The 23,237-nt window shown below is 29.0% G+C and overlaps 1 pseudogene; it reads right to left on the bottom strand.

The window, feature by feature from the left end:
* Window positions 1-4,059: 4,059 nt before the first annotated feature.
* On the bottom strand, window positions 4,060-15,465 carry LOC139901796 (CENP-B homolog protein 2-like; annotated as a pseudogene).
* Window positions 15,466-23,237: the final 7,772 nt, after the last annotated feature.

The following is a 23,237-nucleotide window of genomic DNA, read 5'->3' as shown; positions in this document are numbered from 1 at the left end:
TATATTGGTGTATATATTTAAAATGGTTAATATCTATATATTTAGTTATATTAATATATCTATATATATATATATATATATATATATATATATATATATATATATATATATATATATATATATATATATATATATATATATATATATGGTTAGTATTATATAAAAGAAATATTCATTAGTTTGTTATGTATAAGTATTTATATAAATAATGTTAATATGTTTGATATATAGGTATATAAACTATTAATATAATTATAATATATGTATTAAGTATATTTTAGGTACAAAATATTTATCTGTAACAAAAATGATAGTTTTGACAATAATGATTTACTAACAATAATAACTTTCTTGATATCGAAAATACTAATAATAATAACAATATTGTTAAAATCGATACTTATGTTAATAATAATAATAGTAATACTAATAATTACAAAAAATGATATTGATATTAATATTAGTGAAAATAATAATAACTTGTATTATTTTTATAATAACAATAATAATAATCCTAGTCATAATCATAATCATAATAATAATAGTAGTACTAAAATGATAAATTAATAATGATAATAACATTAATAATACTTAGAGTAATAATAATGATAATTGTTATAACACTTATTATGATACTAATAATAATTATTATAAAACTTATAATAACAATAATAATAACAACAACAATAATAATATTCATGGTAATAATAGCAACAACAACAACAACAACAACAACAACAACAACAACAACAACAACAATAATAATAATAATAATAATAATAATAATAATAATAATAATAATAATAATAATAATAATAATAATAATTATTATTATTATAATAAAAGAAAATGAGACTACCTTAGAAGAAGCTTTTTAAAAAAAATAATAATGTCGTAAACCAGACTCGAACCCCCGACCTCACGAATACCCGCTAACACCTTGAACCATTGGGCTGTGGCCCGTTTTTCTGTTTTAAAACCCTCACCATTATTTATAACCCGTACTTATTCAGTTTCATCTTTTTTTTTTCTCAATCCAGTCGACCCAATCAGAATTCAAGAATCATAACAGCAATTCAAATAAACGCGTTTTGGATTTTTAAACGAAACAAAACAATTCGGAATCATTGATTTTAAATCATCAAACATAACAATAACAAAAAATAAAAAAACTAAAACAGTGGAGTGGCTCGTTCATAACTCAAACATGGATTCAACAATTAAGGCCGTTTTAGACTTCGATCTCAACATGAAATAGATTATAAATCATTCATAGAAAGTTTCTGGATCACTAATTTTAACAGAAACGTCAAAACAAAAGCGAATTTTGTGATGAACACGGAGTTTGACTATTTTAGATAAACACTTTGACTCCAAAAGTAATAATCAAAACAATAAATTGAGATTTGAAATTTTACATAGAGTCTCGTTATAAGATTCATAACCATTCTGCATTATATAAAGGATATAAATAATGGGAATTGATTGATATAGCTGGTGTGGGTGTCGACATCTTATTCTCAAAACAAAAAACGAGTACAGAAGAAAAAAATAAAAAAAAGATCTTGATTGGTAACTGAATTTGGACATAACTGTTTTTGATTTCGAACCTTATTATAGAATTAGAGACAAGAAAATCAATTTAGCTATAGAGGGAAACGATTTGAAACAGAATACACTATTTTCTGTATTTATAAATTTATTTAACCGTTTTTATATATATATTTATCTGTATACGTATTTGTATATATATATATAACTTTATTTCGTATATGTATATGTATATATGTATTTAGATATATATATATATATATATATATATATATATATATATATATATATATATATATATATATATATATATATATATATTTGTATAGTTGTGTATCATCTATATCTGTTTCTGTATTTTAAGTAAATATTGATTATACACATTAATATTTAATATTGATTTTTATAATAATAATGGAACTAATAATAATAAATAAATTAATAATAATGATAATAATATCATTAATTCTAATAAATATATTAATAATAATAATAAATAATAATGATTCTAATAATCATAAAAAGAGAATTTTAATAAGTTTAATGATAATAATCATAATAAAAATGATAATAATAATTTTATTATTAACACTCTCATAATAATATTAATATTATTAATGATAATAATAGCATTATTAATAACAGTAATATAACAACTTATACATATCAAATTATATATATATGTATATATATGTATATATATGTATGTATATATATATACATATATATATATATATATATATATATATATATATATATATATATTATATTAGAAATAATAATATTACAAATATTAAGATTATTATTAACAGTAATAATAATGAAAGTAATAATAATAATATTAGTATAACCGTTATATTCAAATCTGTAATTAAATTTACTACAATACAATTTTACTAATTATATCACATTTACTAACTATATTGTATTGAATCTTTAATATCTATTAACATATATATATATATATATATATATATATATATATATATATATATATATATATATATATATATATATATATATATATATATTATTATTTATGTATAGAATTCATATATATATTTGCATATTTATTTACACACAATAGTTCGTGAATCGTCAGGAATAATCAAAGGTCAAATAATTTCATGAAACAGTTCAAAAATTTTTGAGACACAACATTACAGACTTTGCTAATCGTGTCGAAATCATATAAAGATTAAGTTTAAATTTGGTCAAAAATTTTCGGGTCGTCACATCTTCTCTGTCCTTAGCTGTTGCATGCTAGCTTGCTAACTTATTTTAATTATATTGCTTCAATATTTTAATTACAATTATATAACCTATTCAACCCACATTGCCTTTACATAATTTGATATTTCGGATAAAGTGGTGTCTAAAATAAATCGGTTAGACTTGGTTGTTGGATTCTCCGAACAGTCACCAATTTATTGGGACCAAAAGGATCCTGCCTCTCCACAAATGGTGTACCTGGCCACTAGTCTTGGATACTAAATTGTGTATAAACCCAATTTTAATTACTAAATTATCTGAATAAGCTCCGTTTTAAATTTGACCGCTTAAGGAACGACCTTAGGTCATATTTTCCCTTGCTAACTCATACGAAGGAATAATAGATTTAGGCCCAGAAAAATATAAATTTAAAACTCTGTTGATAAGTTCGTACCGGCACCTTGCGACTTAACGATACCGCATAAATAAACTGTCCGTTTCGAGCATATCACGCATACATTACACAATTAATCACATATGGGTCCTTATTACGTTCCCGACATAAACCACTCCCAAAACATCCAAATTGCACCCCAAGTGCTAACTTGGGTCATTGCTACGTCCCCGGTGGGAACAAGTCCCCTAAACATCCAAATTGCACCCTCGATGCTAACTTGGGTCCTTGCTAAGTTCACGCCGTGAAGCAAGTCCCCTAGACAACCCCGATGTCATATGCATTGGCGTCCCCAATGCCAAACCACCATCTAGCATGTCCTGACGCTAAGAAACTCTTGTACATCACCGATGTACTTTGAGCATCATTCACATTCCAACATACATCACAATTTGCATATTGATATAAAATTTATCAAGCAATATACACACATTGTACTCACCTCAATCTACGTAAACAACATCAATAAAGTACAATCCAAGCAAAACACAACACTTCCCAATCAGTTTTGAGCATGCATCAATCAACAAGCCAAGTTTCCAAGCAGGGAGTTACCCGTTACATAACACAAATACAACACGTACACTATCACATTTCGATAATCAACATACATTGTCTATCAAGACCATCCCACTACAGTAGAAACTCGATAAATTAATACTCGATTATTTAATAAACTCTTTAAGATAATATTTTTTGCCTGTTCCGACTCGGGGATAGGGTGCTAAATTAATAATACGCTAAAATTATAAGATAATACAATTTTGATAATTTATTTAGACCCCATATAAAATATAAATTAATAATTCCTTATACAGTATATAGCATATTACATGAATGATTTATGAAGTTTTCTTGAAAAATGACTCAATTATCTTTTGTTTTTTGTTGAAATCAATTTCCCCTTGAATCTCGTCTCTAATTTTCCTTAGCATGGTAAGAACTTCTGGTGTTGTTTTCTCATAGCTCAACAAGAAATTATTCAATGTGATTGCCGCTTTAATAACTTTGTTTCGAGAAGGGGGCTCCATTGTAGAACTTTTATCATCTTCTTCATCGATATCATCTTTATTAATTCCAATAACGCTTTCAATAATTTCTTCATCAGTCAACAACTGTGTAACTACATTTTCTTCTGGGTGAGTCAGAACATCTTCGACATCCATTGTATTGCGATAACCCAACTCTTTGATCAAATTCTGGAGTTCTTGTGTGCTTTCACCACCTTCATCTGAGTTCTCAAAAGTCATGTTATCTGTTGATCGAAGTTTACAATGACGAAAGCAGTTTGCAATTGTATTTGCACGAACATCCATAGTCCATGCTGAAATTGCAAGATTCATTGCATCTAATACATTTATTTTTGCTGGATTTGGAACCCCTAATTCATAACCTTCCAAAAGGCTTTTATAAAATCGACGATGATAATGCATCTTAAAAGCTCGTATGATCCTCGCGTCACAAGGTTGAATTTTTGAAGTTGTGTTTGGTGGCAAAAAAAATAATTCAACATTTCGTAATCCTTCAATAATTTTTGGATGAGCAGGGCAATTATCCACAATCAAGAGAATTTTTCTTCCAACCATTTTTTATCACGTTGGCGAATATATTCTTCAAATAATACACCAGTCATCCAAGCTTGTTTGTTAGCACGGTACTCACAGTTCAGACTGTTCAAGTTTACATTCTTGAAGCACCTTGATTTAGCATATTTCCCAATAATCCATAAAGGAAGTTTTTCCGAACCGTCCTCATTACAGCAAATAGCAACAGTTAGTCTTTCCTTGTCTTGTTTTTTTCCTTCAAGCTGCATTGTTGCAAGGGAATGATCCGGTTGAAGTCTAAAAAACAAACCTGTTTAAGATCAAAACATGTAAATAATTACATCACTAAAGTACAAAATATAAAATAAATTAATAAAAAAACAAACATGTTTCATCCATATTAAGGATGTCTTTCATTTCAAACTTATCAACTTTGTCTCTTATGGATTTTAATTTGTCCTCCATGCCCTCCATTTCAACAGATCCACTTGAAAGGACCCGTTCATATACATTATAAACGATTCACAATAGTTGATTACATCGCGAGGTATTTGACCTCTATATGATACGTTTTACAAACATTGCATTCGTTTTTAAAAGACAAACTTTCTTTACATCAAAAATTGACGGCATGCATACCATTTCATATTACATCCAACTATAATTGACTTAATATTAATCTTGATGAACTCAACGACTCGAATGCAACGTCTTTCAAAGTATGCCATGAATGACTCCAAGTAATATCCTTAAAATGAGCTAATGCACAGCGGAAGATTTCTTAAATACCTGAGAATAAACATGCTTTAAAGTGTCAACCAAAAGGTTGGTGAGTTCATAGGTTTATCATAACAATCATTTCAATATATTAATAGACCACAAGATTTCCGTTTATAAATATATGTACTCTCGCAAGTGTATAAAAGTATTCTATAAGTTGTAGGCACCCGGTAACAAGCCTTAACGTTCATGTTTTACCCTCTGAAGTACACCAGATCAGGTGTGTTTAAAATAACCTCGAAGTACTAAAGCATCCCATAGTCAGGATGGGGTTTGTCAGGCCCAATAGATCTATCTTTAGGATTCGCGCCTACCGTACATAGACAAGTAGTTTAATGTTACCAAGCTAAGGGTATATTTCTGGTTTAAACCCACGTAGAATTAGTTTTAGTACTTGTGCCTATTTCGTAAAACATTTATAAAAACAGCGCATGTATTCTCAGTCCCAAAAATATATATAAAAGGGAGCAAATGAAACTCACCATACTGTATTTCGTAGTAAAAATACATAATACGTCATTTAACAAGTGCAAGGTTGGCCTCGGATTCACGAACCTATATTAATTATATATATTTATATGTTGGTCAATATTTGTCTAACAATTTTTGGTCAAGTCATAGTGTACCACAATCCTAATGCTCGAGACTAATCTACAAAAGTTAATATAAATTTCATTTGTCTTAAAATGATTTCCAAAAATTTTGTACATAATTAAATATAGTTAAATATCGTCATTTTATATTTTTAAATATTTACAAAATTTATTAGAGTAAATAATATTATAATTTATTTGTTAACACATAAAACTTTATATATATATATATTTACTAAATGATAATAAAAATGACATTTTTTATTATAACAATAATATTTTTATTTAAAATTATACTTTCAATAAATATATATTAATTTTAATGTTAATAATGATATTAAATTAATAGTTCAATCAAAATAATGATTTAATAATCTTTGATAAAAATATTATTTGTTTTAATTATTTTTTTTTTTATAATGATAATCATAATAATCATAATAATAATATTAATATTTTCATTAAAAATAATACTTTTATTAAAAATGATAATTTTTGTGTTAATGATAATAAAAATAATAAGTTGATAATTTTAACCATAATAATGATCAAAATGATAATTTAATAGTTTTTGATAAATAAAAAAAAATATTAATTATTTTTAAATAATAATAATCATAACAAATATAATAATATTTTGATAATAATTATAATAATAGTAATGATAATAATAATCAAATAATTTTAATGATGATTTTAATGACGTCGTAATAAAAATATTCATTTTTAATAATTAACACAAAAATTCAATTGATTATAACTTCAAATCCGTCCGATGAATCCATTCGAAATCTAAATGAAAAGTTTATAGTTTTTTGCCACCTTTCCAAAAACATATATATCATATACCTTATCTTAACCGCAGAGGTAACTAATTCAGATTCTATCCTAAGATATATTTTGTGAAAAATAAATATAATAGCATGCATAATCCTAATTTCTCGAGCACTAGTCAGGGACACACTAAAAGTAAATAAAAGTCAAGTTTTGAGTGCTCACGTATCAATATTGAGATTCAATATTGCAGGATAGTATTTAGACGCAACGGAGATGATAAACATTAGTTTGACTCACGAGCAAAACCCCCAATCATTACCCATAACCTCCATAGCTATAACCCATAATCTCCTTAATTTTGTTTCACTCATGACACCAATTTTGGAACACTTGGGCAGAACCCCGTCATAGAATTTTAATACTAATGGTACTCCTAATCTCAAGATTAATAATAATATTAATCTTAATATAGATAATAATAATAATAATAATAATTTTAATAATTATAATAATAATAATATATGAATATATAAGAAAGAGATTGAGAGACAGAAGATGAAATGAAATGAATTCGAGATATGTGTTTATGTCGTGTGATATATATATACGTATATATTTAATATAATAATATAAATATAATATAATAATTAAAATAAAGTAATAATATAATAATATAATAATATAAAATTTTAAAACGTGTAAAATAAATAATATATAATAATTCAATTTTAAATCTTACGAATCTTTAGAATTTAAAAAGTTATATTTCTCAAATACTTTAGGGGTATATTATGTAACTTATAATTAATAATTTCTATCATGTCACTTTCATGTGAATAGTAAATTAATTAATTTCATTTCATTTACTATTCATATGAATAGTAAATGAATTAATTTCGATTCAACTATTTAAGCTACACGTTGTTGTACGTTGTGCTTTAAAAATTGTACATTTTTAATTTAACTTTGTTTCTTAAAAAAAAATTACAAAAATTATATCATAAAAAAAATAAAAATAAAACGACTTAATATATAAAATTTTAATTTGAAATAGCATCGTTTAATAGTAAATTTTTATCATTTCATATATAAATCATGACGGGTTCGAGTTTTAAATTATAGGTTGTTCGTGAATCGTAGGGTAAAGTCCAATGGTTAGTTGATTACATAAAGATTTCAAAACTTTCGAGACTCAACATTACAGATTTTACTTATCTTGTCGGAAACATATAGAGATTAAGGTTTAAATTTGATCGGAAATTTCCGGGTCATTACAGTACCTACCCGTTAAAGAAATTTCGTCCCCGAAATTTGATAGAGGTTGTCATAGATAACAATAGGGGTGTTTTCATGACGAATATGAGGTAATAATTGAGTTTTATCATCATTGAGTAATGTAGATAAAACGATTCGATCATGTGAAGCGCACGAGTGAAACTTTCTCAAAAGAGTGAAATGAGTAAATATGGAATTGTTTTAACTGATGACGTGGTTATGATTGTTTTCCGGAATTTAAGGAATTTAAAGAAAACCTTACGTAATAAGATTTGGTTCTTCGGTGATCAGGATCTTCTTTGATTTTAATGTGGCAAGTCTGTTTCGATTTCTTTGTCGGATATTTCACTATAAATTCACCTTCTTCCCTTTCTTACTTCCCACATCTTCTATCATTTCTCCCTCAATTTATACCTTAGAGTATTCCTTAAAATGCTCCATCCCATTCTGATTCTTGATATACTCTTAATTTTCACATCTGTCATTCTTCTTTTTCATTTACCACCAGAAGAATCTATTTACTTCTACTATACTCTTGTGTTTATAGTGTTTCTAGTTCTCCCGTGTCTCTATATTGCTATCTGCATTGATGTACACGGTTTGTAATTTCTGGATGGTTGTTGGGTTTTATATCTTCCCTTATATTTCGATGTCCCTGCTTCTGTCTTCTATAATCATTATCATCCACAGTTAATGTTCTCTCCTAATTGCTGCGATTTTTACTACAATTTTTATTTCGGAGCTTCATTCTTTTTCTTTTCCTCCTCTTTAACTAAGCATCTTTTGTAATGGTCCGGAATTCGTAGATATGAGTTTTGAAATGAACATAGCTAATGCTCTTAGAAAGAAATGGTAATGGCACGATTTTGATTTGTCAAATTACCGGAATTTCCAGAAAGATAGAACTATCAAGATGGTATGTTCTTGATATGTTTGGAGATTGGGTAGAATGTAAGAGCCGTGTAACATGGCACATGATGATGGTACTGGGAATCATCACATTCCATTAGAAACTCAACATGACTTACTGTAATATAATGAAGTTGATCAAGTTTCATTATATTATACTAATTCGTGCATTAGTTCCCAACACTACTTCAAAACATTCATATTTTAAACTTGAAGGTTTCAGAATTTAGAAGCTAACACAGTTGTAACGCAGATATTATGGAGAGATTCATGAACTCAGATAAGAATAGTTGTGAAAATATCCTCAGAGACATTGAGGATATTTATAATGAAAGGCACGATGATATCTTAGATTTTCTATCGTCGATGGATAACAAGGAAGATTTGTCTGTGAAGGTTTAGAATAAGGGGTAGGGTTCATACTAACGGTTTCAGCAGGCACTGAATCGTTTGGATCCTTTGAAGTCAGGTTTAGTTTTCACGATTTGTCCACAGCCTCCTTTATACTTCGCTCGATCCGTTTTCCAGTTCCAAACATTCTCTTTTTCTGAGCTTTACCAACCTACTGTACTTTATCGTCAACCTTTGACTTGTTAAAGTCGTTTATGGTTTTTGCTGCTTCATCAGCATTCCAAGAACTACTTCGCAGTTCAGGGTGTTTTTCAAAAACTTCACATTCGGAGTATGAAATTCTTAGGGATAGACATTATAGGTATGATGGAAGAAGTTCCGTGAGATTTTCAGAATACTGATTGCGGGTTTCGCCAAAGAGGCGACGAGCTGCTGGTACATCTGCTAAAGGTTCTACGGTAACGACGACGAAAAGACAACGTATATATATCGAGGTTATAATAAGAGTAGTCCTACTGAGAATTCGAAGTGGAGCTGTGACAAAATTGGCTACTTTGAAAGGAATTGTAAGGTTATTTTTGCTAATGAATGATAAGGAATTCAACGCGGATACGATTTAACTATAACTTCGGTTTCGAAAGTTTTTCAGGTGCATAACTGTATGCATAAATCTTTCTTTCGTATATGATGTGCGGCTGGTTCAACTTCTCGATCGAAGTGTTTTCAAGAATCATGAAAAGATTTGAATGCGAATTGTAATCGTCAAGATACGAATGAGGTTTAAGATAAAATCAAGTGGCAAGCTTGAAGAATTGTTCAATTTCATATGTTATAATCAACATTTTAATTCATTTTAATTGTCCAAAGTTAGCAGTCCAATAGTCCGATTGTCCAATGGTCCAATAATTTCATATATAAATTAAATATATAATATTCGAATTAATTAATACGTATCGTTACCCGTGTACCGGTCTCAGTGTCGATCACAACTCAAAGTATATATATTTTGGAATCAACTCTGACCCTGTATAGCCAACTCCCACCTTCACATATAGAGTGTCTATGGTTGTTCCGAAATATATATATAGATGGGTCAATATGATAAGTCGAAACCTTGTATACGTGTCCCGTTATTTAAAGTGCGTAAAATAAATAAATATATCATGACCCATTATACAACGTGTTGTCTCAGAATTAATCCGACGTATTGTTGTACATGTGTCCCGACAGTATGTAAAGTGCAGAAATTAAATAACAATAAATAAAATTGCGAGAATGTAAATTGCGATAAATTAAATGTTAGCCGGGAACAGTTAGCTAGGAACAGTTAGCGTGGATTCCTATCAATATTTCAATTAGTTAATTCGTCTGTTTCTAACAAATTTTATTTTGTCCAATGTTTTCTTCTTTATGCCACTTGTTGGATTCTGATAGGTCAAAATCCGAATATGAAATTTGAATGGAAATGGTTATTCTGGGGTGTGCGGATACGAATATCGGTGGTTGTAAGTAGAATAATAGTTGACCGTTGAATCAGATTCGAAGAATGTACAGTGTAACTTATTAATGTGAAATCTAAATATTCCTCGGGTACTACCTACCCGTTAAAATATTTTTCACCATTAACAGTTTGTACAAAAAAACTTTTAATTACATTCTTTATGAAAATATACTTGCATATATATTTTCGTCGGATGTAATCATTTTAATGAGTCAATAGGATATTAAACTCATTTGATTTATCGTTAATACTAGATTACATAATCTCTAAAACTTTAGAAATTACATAATCGCCATGTTGAAGATAAATGAGGTAGAACGATATGTAAAGCGAAGATAATCGATGTAGAACGATATGTAGCACAAAGATCATGCTCGAAGTACAGATGGTAATATTGAGGCGTGTGATGTTGATATCCGAGGTACAAATTGTGATGTTGAGGGTTACGGCGCGGTTATGGTTTAGGGATGATAAGGGTACTGTCGACGTCGATGATGGTGGTACTGATTATGCTGCTGGTGCTGCTGCTGTAACCTTCGCACCAGGTTATCCAAAGTCGCCACACTAGCGCGTAGTTCGTTAACTTCTTCTAGTACTACGGGATGATTGACGGTTGAAGCGAGTGGATGAATAAGATTCGAAATATGGGACCGTGACGAGCTATTTTAGAAATAAGAGAGAAAATGGTGTTTCAAACAGGTTCGACGGTAAGTACTTCAGATTCATTACTAAGAAGGCAATTTAGCGGATGAAAAAGGATCTTCGATGTGAAATGATTTTCGAATATAGGATGATATTCTAACTTCATAGAATATCAAAAGATTCCGTAGGCTACGGAGAAATTTACGACATGTGTCAGGCGATTCTACAGTAACAAATACGCTAAGATATGAATTTTGTCTATACACTATCGATGCAGTAAATGCAGTAAGACGTGTCTAGACTTATAAACGATAAGCAGGCAATTTCCTAAGGATGATAAGCAGGTGATTTCCGACTAGAAATGATAAGCAAAACTTTTGACATGCAGACACGGTCAAAGTCCAGACCCACTAATGCATCTAAACAACTAACAGTTAGACACAATAATGCAAGACCTGGTTCGCTAAGACCAACGCTCTGATACCAACTGAAAGGACCCGTTCATATACATTATAAATGATTCACAATAGTTGATTACATCGCGAGGTATTTGACCTCTATATGATACGTTTTACAAACATTGCATTCGTTTTTAAAAGACAAACTTTCTTTACATCAAAAATTGACGGCATGCATACCATTTCATATTACATCCAACTATAATTGACTTAATATTAATCTTGATGAACTCAACAACTCGAATGCAACGTCTTTCAAAGTATGCCATGAATGACTCCAAGTAATATCCTTAAAATGAGCTAATGCACAGCGGAAGATTTCTTTAATACCTGAGAATAAACATGCTTTAAAGTGTCAACCAAAAGGTTGGTGAGTTCATAGGTTTATCATAACAATCATTTCAATATATTAATAGACCACAAGATTTCCGTTTATAAATATATGTACACTCGCAAGTGTATAAAAGTATTCTATAAGTTGTAGGCACCCGGTAACAAGCCTTAACGTTCATGTTTTACCCTCTGAAGTACACCAGATCAGGTGTGTTTAAAATAACCTCGAAGTACTAAAGCATCTCATAGTCAGGATGGGGTTTGTCAGGCCCAATAGATCTATCTTTAGGATTCGCGCCTACTGTACATAGACAAGTAGTTTAATGTTACCAAGCTAAGGGTATATTTCTGGTTTAAACCCACGTAGAATTAGTTTTAGTACTTGTGCCTATTTCGTAAAACATTTATAAAAACAGCGCATGTATTCTCAGTCCCAAAAATATATATAAAAGGGAGCAAATGAAACTCACCATACTGTATTTCGTAGTAAAAATACATAATACGTCATTTAACAAGTGCAAGGTTGGCCTCGGATTCACGAACCTATATTAATTATATATATTTATATGTTGGTCAATATTTGTCTAACAATTTTTGGTCAAGTCATAGTGTACCACAATCCTAATGCTCGAGACTAATCTACAAAAGTTAATATAAATTTCATTTGTCTTAAAATGATTTCCAAAAATTTTGTACATAATTAAATATAGTTAAATATCGTCATTTTATATTTTTAAATATTTACAAAATTTATTAGAGTAAATAATATTATAATTTATTTGTTAACACATAAAACTTTATATATATATATTTACTAAATGATAATAAAAATGACATTTTTTATTATAACAATAATATTTTTATTTAAAATTATACTTTCAATAAATATATATTAATTTTAATGTTAATAATGATATTAAATTAATAGTTCAATCAAAATAATGATTTAATAATCTTTGATAAAAATATTATTTGTTTTAATTAATTTTTTTTTTATAATGATAATCATAATAATCATAATATTAATATTAATATTTTCATTAAAAATAATACTTTTATTAAAAATGATAATTTTTGTGTTAATGATAATAAAAATAATAAGTTGATAATTTTAACCATAATAATGATCAAAATGATAATTTAATAGTTTTTGATAAATAAAAAAAAATATTAATTATTTTTAAATAATAATAATCATAACAAATATAATAATATTTTGATAATAATTATAATAATAGTAATGATAATAATAATCAAATAATTTTAATGATGATTTTAATGACGTCGTAATAAAAATATTCATTTTTAATAATTAACACAAAAATTCAATTGATTATAACTTCAAATCCGTCCGTTGAATCCATTCGAAATCTAAATGAAAAGTTTATAGTTTTTCGCCACCTTTCCAAAAACATATATATCATATACCTTATCTTAACCGCAGAGGTAACTAATTCAGATTCTATCCTAAGATATATTTTGTGAAAAATAAATATAATAGCATGCATAATCCTAATTTCTCGAGCACTAGTCAGGGACACACTAAAAGTAAATAAAAGTCAAGTTTTGAGTGCTCACGTATCAATATTGAGATTCAATATTGCAGGATAGTATTTAGACGCAACGGAGATGATAAACATTAGTTTGACTCACGAGCAAAACCCCCAATCATTACCCATAACCTCCATAGCTATAACCCATAATCTCCTTAATTTTGTTCCACTCATGACACCAATTTTGGAACACTTGGGCAGAACCCCGTCATAGAATTTTAATACTAATGGTACTCCTAATCTCAAGATTAATAATAATATTAATCTTAATATAGATAATAATAATAATAATAATTTTAATAATTATAATAATAATAATATATGAATATATAAGAAAGAGATTGAGAGACAGAAGATGAAATGAAATGAATTCGAGATATGTGTTTATGTCGTGTGATATATATATACGTATATATTTAATATAATAATATAAATATAATATAATAATTAAAATAAAGTAATAATATAATAATATAATAATATAAAATTTTAAAACGTGTAAAATAAATAATATATAATAATTCAATTTTAAATCTTACGAATCTTTAGAATTTAAAAAGTTGTATTTCTCAAATACTTTAGGGGTATATTATATAACTTATAATTAATAATTTCTATCATGTCACTTTCATGTGAATAGTAAATTAATTAATTTCATTTCATTTACTATTCATATGAATAGTAAATGAATTAATTTCGATTCAACTATTTAAGCTACACGTTGTTGTACGTTGTGCTTTAAAAATTGTACATTTTTAATTTAACTTTGTTTCTTAAAAAAAAATTACAAAAATTATATCATAAAAAAAAATAAAAATAAAACGACTTAATATATAAAATTTTAATTTGAAATAGCATCGTTTAATAGTAAATTTTTATCATTTCATATATAAATCATGACGGGTTCGAGTTTTAAATTATAGGTTGTTCGTGAATCGTAGGGTAAAGTCCAATGGTTAGTTGATTACATAAAGATTTCAAAACTTTCGAGACTCAACATTACAGATTTTGCTTATCTTGTCGGAAACATATAGAGATTAAGGTTTAAATTTGATCGGAAATTTCCGGGTCATTACACCACTCTCTCCAAAACGCCGAAAATTCTTAATTCCATATCTTGCTTTGAACTTTCCAAGCCAACCAATAGAAAAAGTAAAGTCTAGAGTATCGACTGGATACATATCTTTCATGAACTTTTTTGCCTTCTCGATGATTAGTTCACCTGTCATATTCACATGTTCTTGATATTGAAGAATCCATTCATAGAGAGATTTTTCTAGGTCAGGAAATTTTGCCTGTTTGTGTTGCTTAACATCGCCTTTTTCGGGAGCAAGTGAGAGATACTCCAAAGACCGCTTAACTGTATTCGATATTGTCGCTTGACTCACCTGCAAACCATAGTTACTATGAACCCATTCTTGCAATTGCTTTTGAGTGAGACTTGGATTATCCTTGTTGTTCTTGCATAATGCTCTTCGAATCTCGTCTGTCATTGTTGTTTTTTTCACACCTTTAATATGGGAAGCCATGTTGTGTGTATGATTTGTTTGTGTTAACCTATTTTGATCTTGTATTTATATAGAAAATATTTTTAATGTTCATAAAGTGATGCATTGAACACAAGAAGCATAATAAGGTGGAAGATTGAAGGTTTCTTTCAAATTGGGTCGTTCATTTGATATATATGCATTGTATACAATAATTAAGTGGAAGGTTGAAAAGTGTTTGTAAACTAAGTATTCTACTATAAATTAATAAAATATTAATTAATATTTAAATTAATAATTATTAATTTATCGATTAATTAATAACTCTTTTAATTAATAAATTTTGGTGATCTTAGGTGTATTATTTTATAGAGTTTCTACTGTATATGGAATATTCCCTTAACTTACATTATCGACTTGGATATCACAAGAATGACACTCATGTCACCCAGACCATTTCATTAACCCCATTTCATTTGTTATCAATTACAACATTCTTTCTAAGTCTAGATTAAACACTTTTACACGTGTTTCTACTCTTATTAACACATCTTCAAAATCAACAAGTCTATCATACGAGTTTTACTAGACTCTTAACTCATAATTTTACTAATCTAGCTAACAATCAATTTTACAGTACTAACTTATAATTATTCTCTAGACCTCCTTACACACATTTTAACAAGTTTATTAAATTTTAAGGTTTGTTAATCAATTATAAGATCACAACCCCTTTAAACTTATACACAACTTAAATCATCTTTTAATCCACTTTACTCGTCAAATTTAACCAACCAAAGCAAAACCCTACAAATGGGGTTGCATGCCTATCTTCTTGACAATATAAACCCACAATCACAATAAAAGGGGTTTACAAACATTAATAACACTAAATTCCTTCATAATTCTAGAATCAAAACATTAAATTTCAGATTAGGGTTCACCTTTAACACCAATACCGAGCTTAGCAAGCAAGAGTAGCAAGTATGCACCAAAAATGGGTCAAGATTACCCATTATTATTTCAATTTCTTTATTTTCTCGCACTAGAATCTCTACTTTAAGAGAGTTTCAACAACTTTGAAGGCTGCCCAAATGAGCCTTCAATCCATTTTTGGGGCTAAAAACTCGTTTATAACATTATTACACTTTCCGTCGCTCTTCATTCAAAAAGTGTCAAACTCTACCTGAGACTCAGATGCGACGCATCTGGTAAAAAAATTTTCAGGATGTTGCATTAGAGGTCTGGCCAAGAACTATTTTATAGACACATTTAGAGAACATTATGTCAAGTATAACAAATTAATATTTGTTTATGTGATGACCATTTACAGAGGCGGAACCTTCTTATGGCCTAGGAGGGCTATGGCCATCCTAAAATATTGGGCTAGTAGTGGATTTTATGAGCTAGAAAGATTTATACAATGTTGGGCCCTCCTAAACTTAACAGATCTAGTTTCTTTATTTTTAAAAATCAACCTCACTTAACATTCCTAAAGTACCTCTACCTCTACCTACGGGCTATACGTCTTCTCCGATTCTAAAAACTTACATTTCATCTTAGTCCTATTCAATTATGGCATTTAATCAGGTATTTATATTATTCCCTCCATCCCAAATCTATTGTCCCCAGACCAAAAACACGTAGTTTTAGAAAATTTCACTAACTTCATTCTCCACTAATAATATATCTTCTCTCTCCAGAATAAACTGTTTTGATTGGTTGAAAAAGAATCTAGACAATTAATTTGGGACATCCCAAAATAGAATAATGGACAATAGATTTGGGACGGAGGGAGTACTATTTTTTGTATGCAATGTTAACGCATTTAATCATCCTCTCACTTATATTACTATTTTTGGTCCTAGTGTAATTTTTATACTTTTTTATGGGCAATTTTTTTTTTTTTTTTTTGCGGGCTTCCTTTAATTGTTATCACTAAGTCTTTTATTTCATTGGCCCTCCTAATAGAAATTCTCACATTCCGCCACTGACCATTTACATAGTAAAAAACATATATAATTTATTAAAAAATAGCGAGATGACTAAATGAAGAGGCTCGTTTTATAATTTTATTATTAAGTTAAATTGAAATGGAACCTAACTTTATTGTTTCTTTTGTCAAGAAGACATAATTTATTAATAGTTTAACACCCACAACATGAATAAGTATTTCAACCAGGGATTCGATTTCACACGGACCACTGAACCATCGTTGTTAAAGTTTTGATCTGACGTGGTTTGAGCATTCAAATCTGCAACAGCAAACCACCACTGCTCGCATTTGGAGAATTGTCCGCTCTTTCTAATAGAAAAAGAGGGGCGAAGCACCCGTTTGAAGTCGCGAATTTCTATGCTACACTAAGAAAAAAATAGGTTTCGGTTACGAAGTCACTTAGTCGAACTATTAAGAAAGGAAGGCTAAGGGTACGAAGTAAGGTCAACTGGTTAATGAAAGCTCAGGTTATGAACAAGTGTAGCCGATTTTGACTTGAAACACCCTTGATTGTGACCCAGACCTCCTTCAACTGCGATAACTTGTGGCATTTTTGAAAGTGTAGTCCTGATTTGTTATCTTTATACTTGATGGCGCCGGAGTTATTGATATTACTCAACTCGCACATGTATATTATCACTATATCGGGTCTATTTTGTATTAGTTTCGCGCTTATTTGGAGGTTTAATGATGATATGATGGAAGATTGCGCCTTTTGTGTCGAGGTGATTGTTTGGAGTTATTTTGGGATTTATACGATTTTCGGAGCCTAAAAGTTAGATACGTTGGTCCCGCTTCGAGTCGGGCATTAAAATAAAAGTTCAAGTCAATTTATAGCCAAAAATGAGTTTTAAAAGGTCCAAGTTCGCGAGTTTTAGTTCCATTTCGCGAGTGCATAGTCGAACATATATTCTAATCGTGTAACAATAAAAATCGAACGCGAATGTTGAGATTGGAGTTGTTCGTGATTGCGACTCCCAGACACATTCAATCTCGTGATCGCGAGATGTACCTAGACAGAAAATTTTAGTTAAAACCTAATTTTTTGTTCTAGAAGGGGGGTATCATTTGTGTAGCCATTTTTGGGGTTTGAAAGGACGAAAAAAGGTTACTTTTGGAGAATTCCAAGATCACCTAAAGCATCTAATCATTTCATTAATAAGCTTTGATCTCTCTATCATTCAAGAACACGATTACTAATAGGTGATTACTAATAGGTTGATCTCTTTATCACTTATAATGATTTCATCTGTTAATTTTGGTTTGAATGTAACTTAGATCATAGTTGTAGGCTAAACTTATTAGGTTCATCTAGATTAAATATTGTGTTTGATGTATTTTTGAAGATTTATTATTATATGTTTGATGATTATTAGCTTCATTTAATTCTTGTTGATGTTTATTGATTGTAGTGATTGATAATTATGATTGTTCAATAGAATGAGAATTCATTGAAGTCTATTATAATTGTTCATAAAGATTAAAGTTTTTGATTGATTGATTGTCGTGGTTGTCCAATTTAGTGACGTTTACTGGAGTTCGTCACATCTAACTAATTGATTAAACCTTTTTAAACACTTGCGTTGACTGGAGACAATATTGAATTGCTTAAATTGATTAGTTAATACAGGGATTGATTGTGTACAACGAGAGTTGGTGCAGTTGTTGATTACAATGAACACTGGATCATAGTTCAAGTCTAATAGTCAGTCAGTTTGATTAACCACAGTCTAAAGGTCTACAGTGGCACGGAACCTTTCATTTGTGTAATCTGGAGTGTTGTGTTTACTTGGGGGAATTTCTGGTGAACCGGTCAGTTAAATTGTAAATGTGTGATAGTTGATCAGGGCTTAATCCTAAACATCCAACACTGGTGAATAAAGTCTAGGTGAACATATATCTCATTAATCTAAATTTGTAACTATCATTAATACGTTTTTTTAACATAAAACAACAAAAACATTGTCATTCATTTTATTCTCTCTTTGATTCGACTAATCGTTGAAAAGCCAAAAACCTAATATTTGTTATCTGCTTTATTTCTTTTGTTTCCAGTTAATTATATCTTAGTTAATAATTTTGAATTGCGTTGACACTGTCCTTAGAATGAATTCGGAAATACTATTTTATACACTGATACACGATCGGGTACACTATCCGTATATGTGTTTAAATCTGATAACCGGTATTTTCATATATAAATTGTAGACGTGATTTTACACAAGGAGTAGAATATTCTTTTCAAAGTTAAATAAGTAGAACGTCAGGATAATGAAGTTCCACCACTCCACACCAAAGATAATGTTGAAGTTCCGCCGACGTTGCCAGCTTGTTTGACAGGATGTTGAACTTCCTTTTTCTACCGTATTATCTTTAGTAATTATTTTTTCTTATTGATTGATACAATGAATATATGTGGAGGCATTTTAACTTTTGAATAGTGACATCCACTCTTTTATTTTTCACCTTCAATATTATTGAAGAAATACTCAATTAAACATTGAATTATGGTCACTACCACTAATACTCTTAATAATCTATAAAGTTATCTTTTACATCTGTAATGAGAATTTCAAGTAGAATTATATCGGAAACTTTGATAAATGTTTTTTTCGTTTCATATTTTTGCAGTTAACAATTAATTTTAAAGAGATATTTGGAGTGAAGATCCCAAAGAGATGGAATATATTGAAGGAAGCAAAGATGTGGCCAACTTGAAGCAAGAGGTACAACAGTTAAATTCCCTAGAAAGAAAGAAGCATCTGATCATCAGACCATTTGTAACGGTAGGGGGCGTGAGTTGAGGGCGTGAGTTACTTTTTGATGACTAGGACGTGTGGGTGGTTTGAGTGAAGTAGTGGTGATGTGGGATTGTGGTGTGGATTAGTGGTGTGGATTAGTGGAATGGTGATATGACATTTTATATTTAAATTTAAAATAAAGTTAAAGTGGTTAATTAAATTTAAAATAATCTTACAAAACAATTTAATGATGAATTATTATCCATGTTTTACGTCCTATTTTAGAATTGATGTCATGTATAGTATTAGTTAATAGCAACATAATTTGAATTTGGAGGTTAAAAGTGTAGTTCTTAAAAACTAAAGAGGTTGTGCTGAAAAAAAATAAAAACAAAAAGTAGATCTGACCTTATCTCTTCTTCATTTTCTTTCTTCCTGTTAATTTTCTCCATCATTTTCAAATCTCCATTAATAACGAATCTGAGCTATCATTTTCCTCTAATACAAATGAAGAATACTACTTCCATATATCTATATCTTCTTTCTCCACGTGGCCCAACCAGAATCACCCACACCCGTGAGCTTCCCCGTCGCCAGCCCACGGTTCAGCCTCACGCCCCTGGTCCCGCCCCTCACCCACGCACTGTTACGGCTCCGACGATGGCGTGGCCGGTTGCCACGTATGCCCCCACGGCGTGAGCAACCCGCCGTTACAATCGGCGTCAGATCTCACCACACACTTTCTTTTCTTTAACTTTTTGACTCTCACATCTCTCAACTCATCTTGTTTTTTTGTCCCTCCCCAACATTCCTTGTCCCACCATCTTCTTACATTTTTACCTATTGTTTCGAATAATTTTTGTTTTAATGAAACAGTAATCAATAATGACATTTAACGCGTTTTAAAATTGGGTTTTGAATATATTTTAAAGGTGGGTGGGTATTGGGCTTCTCGAGTAATTGGGCCCATCTCACGCTGTATGTATTCTGGTTGTATACATATTCCTACTTTTCAAAAAAAAAAAAAATGTTTTAATTTTAAACCCATGTAATAAATGGGGATTTTCTTAACCAACATATTTAAGTGGTTAGATTTAGTAGTTAAAAGTGAAAATTAGCGGCTCAACAAGTTTTTAGGTCAAATTGATATGGTAGTACTTTTTATATGTTCACGAGGTTTTTTTATTTTTTATTTTTTTTGAAAGGCATGTTCACTAAATTTTTAGCTCGTGCGATGCATAAGCGTTGAAAAATTACTTATTACTCGTAATTAGCTTAAAACTAAGCAATGTTGTTAAATTTAAAGGGTTTAAGTATAATGCAATGAATCTGTAAAATAATAAATATATCAAAGCAAATAAGTCGTCATGATTAATACAAGTAGCTAAACATGAAAACTATAAATGTTGCAAGACTCATTTGTAGATAACGTTTGGAATGACGTTTTTTATGTGAATGTCTTGTCAAAGATTAGTGGATGACACATAAAATAATGTTTTTTTTTTCGAACGGCGACACATAAAATAATGTAGATGACGTTTGTAGCATTTTTTTTTTATATTAACTTATATTTCGTTATTCTTGTAAATGACTTTTTTTCGAACCTTCTAGCTTTTTAGTTAAGCTCGACAATTCTTTGAAATGTGAAATATAATCTATACATTTATCTATTGTTAATTTGATACAGTCTATATCTTTTATGGATAAAATATTATTAATTTGATATTTCGTTTTTCTTGTAAATGATTTTTTTTTTTTTTTTGAATCTTCTAGCTTTTTAGTTAAGGTCAACCAATCTTTGAAATGTGAAATATAATATATACATCTATCTATCTATACATAATATATAAAACAAATATTAACATTATATGCGGTAGGATAGTGACTCGAGTATTACAAATTTCAAACCTAAACTATAGCTCGTGACTTCGTAAGATACTACGTGATTTTAATATTAACTTTACATTATATATTTGTAAGATACCTTTTTTTTAAAGAAAATAAACATATAATTATGTTACATTAATTAAAGTTATACCACATATTGTAACTAATATATGTATGTAAATGACTTCATAACACTCATGATATTTGTCTTATGATAACTAATTTACTACCAATCGTATTATAGCTTATATTAAAATATATTGGTATAATAAATTAAAATTATACACTTAACTAATAAATATTTATGCGATATAGTTATATTTGACACTATACATATTATGTATGTACTTGTCATTAATTTATAAAGTTTATTTACAGTTATAGATCAAATGCATATTATATCTTACTTAATAATACGGAGTAATAATAATAGTAGTAGTAGTAGTAATAATAATAATAATAGTAATAGTAATAATAATAATAATAATAATAATAATAATAATAATAATAATAATAATAATTTATAAAGTTTATTTACAGTTATAGATCAAATGCATATTATATCGTACTTAATAATAATAATAATAATAATAATAATAATAATAATAATAATAATCTCTCTTAGTAATAAGAAAGTGTTAATTGATTGATAACTTCACTTCAAATCACATCTGACTATCCTTAAATCTAATCCCTCATCACCTCCCATCTCCACAATCACGTGATACACGAGTTAAAATTTTGCGGAAGTATATTAATTAAGTACGTAGCCATGGAAAGAGCATGATTCCAAAATTTTGCAGGAACATGAGAGTGGGAGAGTAAGGTTCGAATAATATTGTTAATGGCACGGATTTTACGTTCTGCTTTCCCATTTTGAGATGAAGTGTAGGGACACGAGAAACGGAAAGTCATACAGTTTTGTGCGCAAAAATTATGGAATAAATTATTGTTGTACTCCGTACCATTATCACATTGAAAAGTTTTGATGGACTTTTGAAATTGTGTACGTATGTATGTATGAAAGGAGGTGAAAATAGAGTAAACTTGGTTTTTATGTCCAAGTGGAATAGTCCACAAATAACTACTAAAATTATCGAGTAGTAAAAAGTAGAATTTATTGTAGTGACCCGAAATTTTCCATGTTTATATATATTAAATGAGATTGATATTTACATGATTAAATATTTCCA

The sequence above is a fragment of the Rutidosis leptorrhynchoides genome, chromosome 3 (genome assembly GCF_046630445.1).
Source record: "Rutidosis leptorrhynchoides isolate AG116_Rl617_1_P2 chromosome 3, CSIRO_AGI_Rlap_v1, whole genome shotgun sequence".
Lineage (NCBI taxonomy): Eukaryota > Viridiplantae > Streptophyta > Magnoliopsida > Asterales > Asteraceae > Rutidosis > Rutidosis leptorrhynchoides.
The sequence above is the reverse complement of the archived record's forward strand: the minus strand, read 5'-3'. Positions and strand labels throughout refer to the sequence as shown.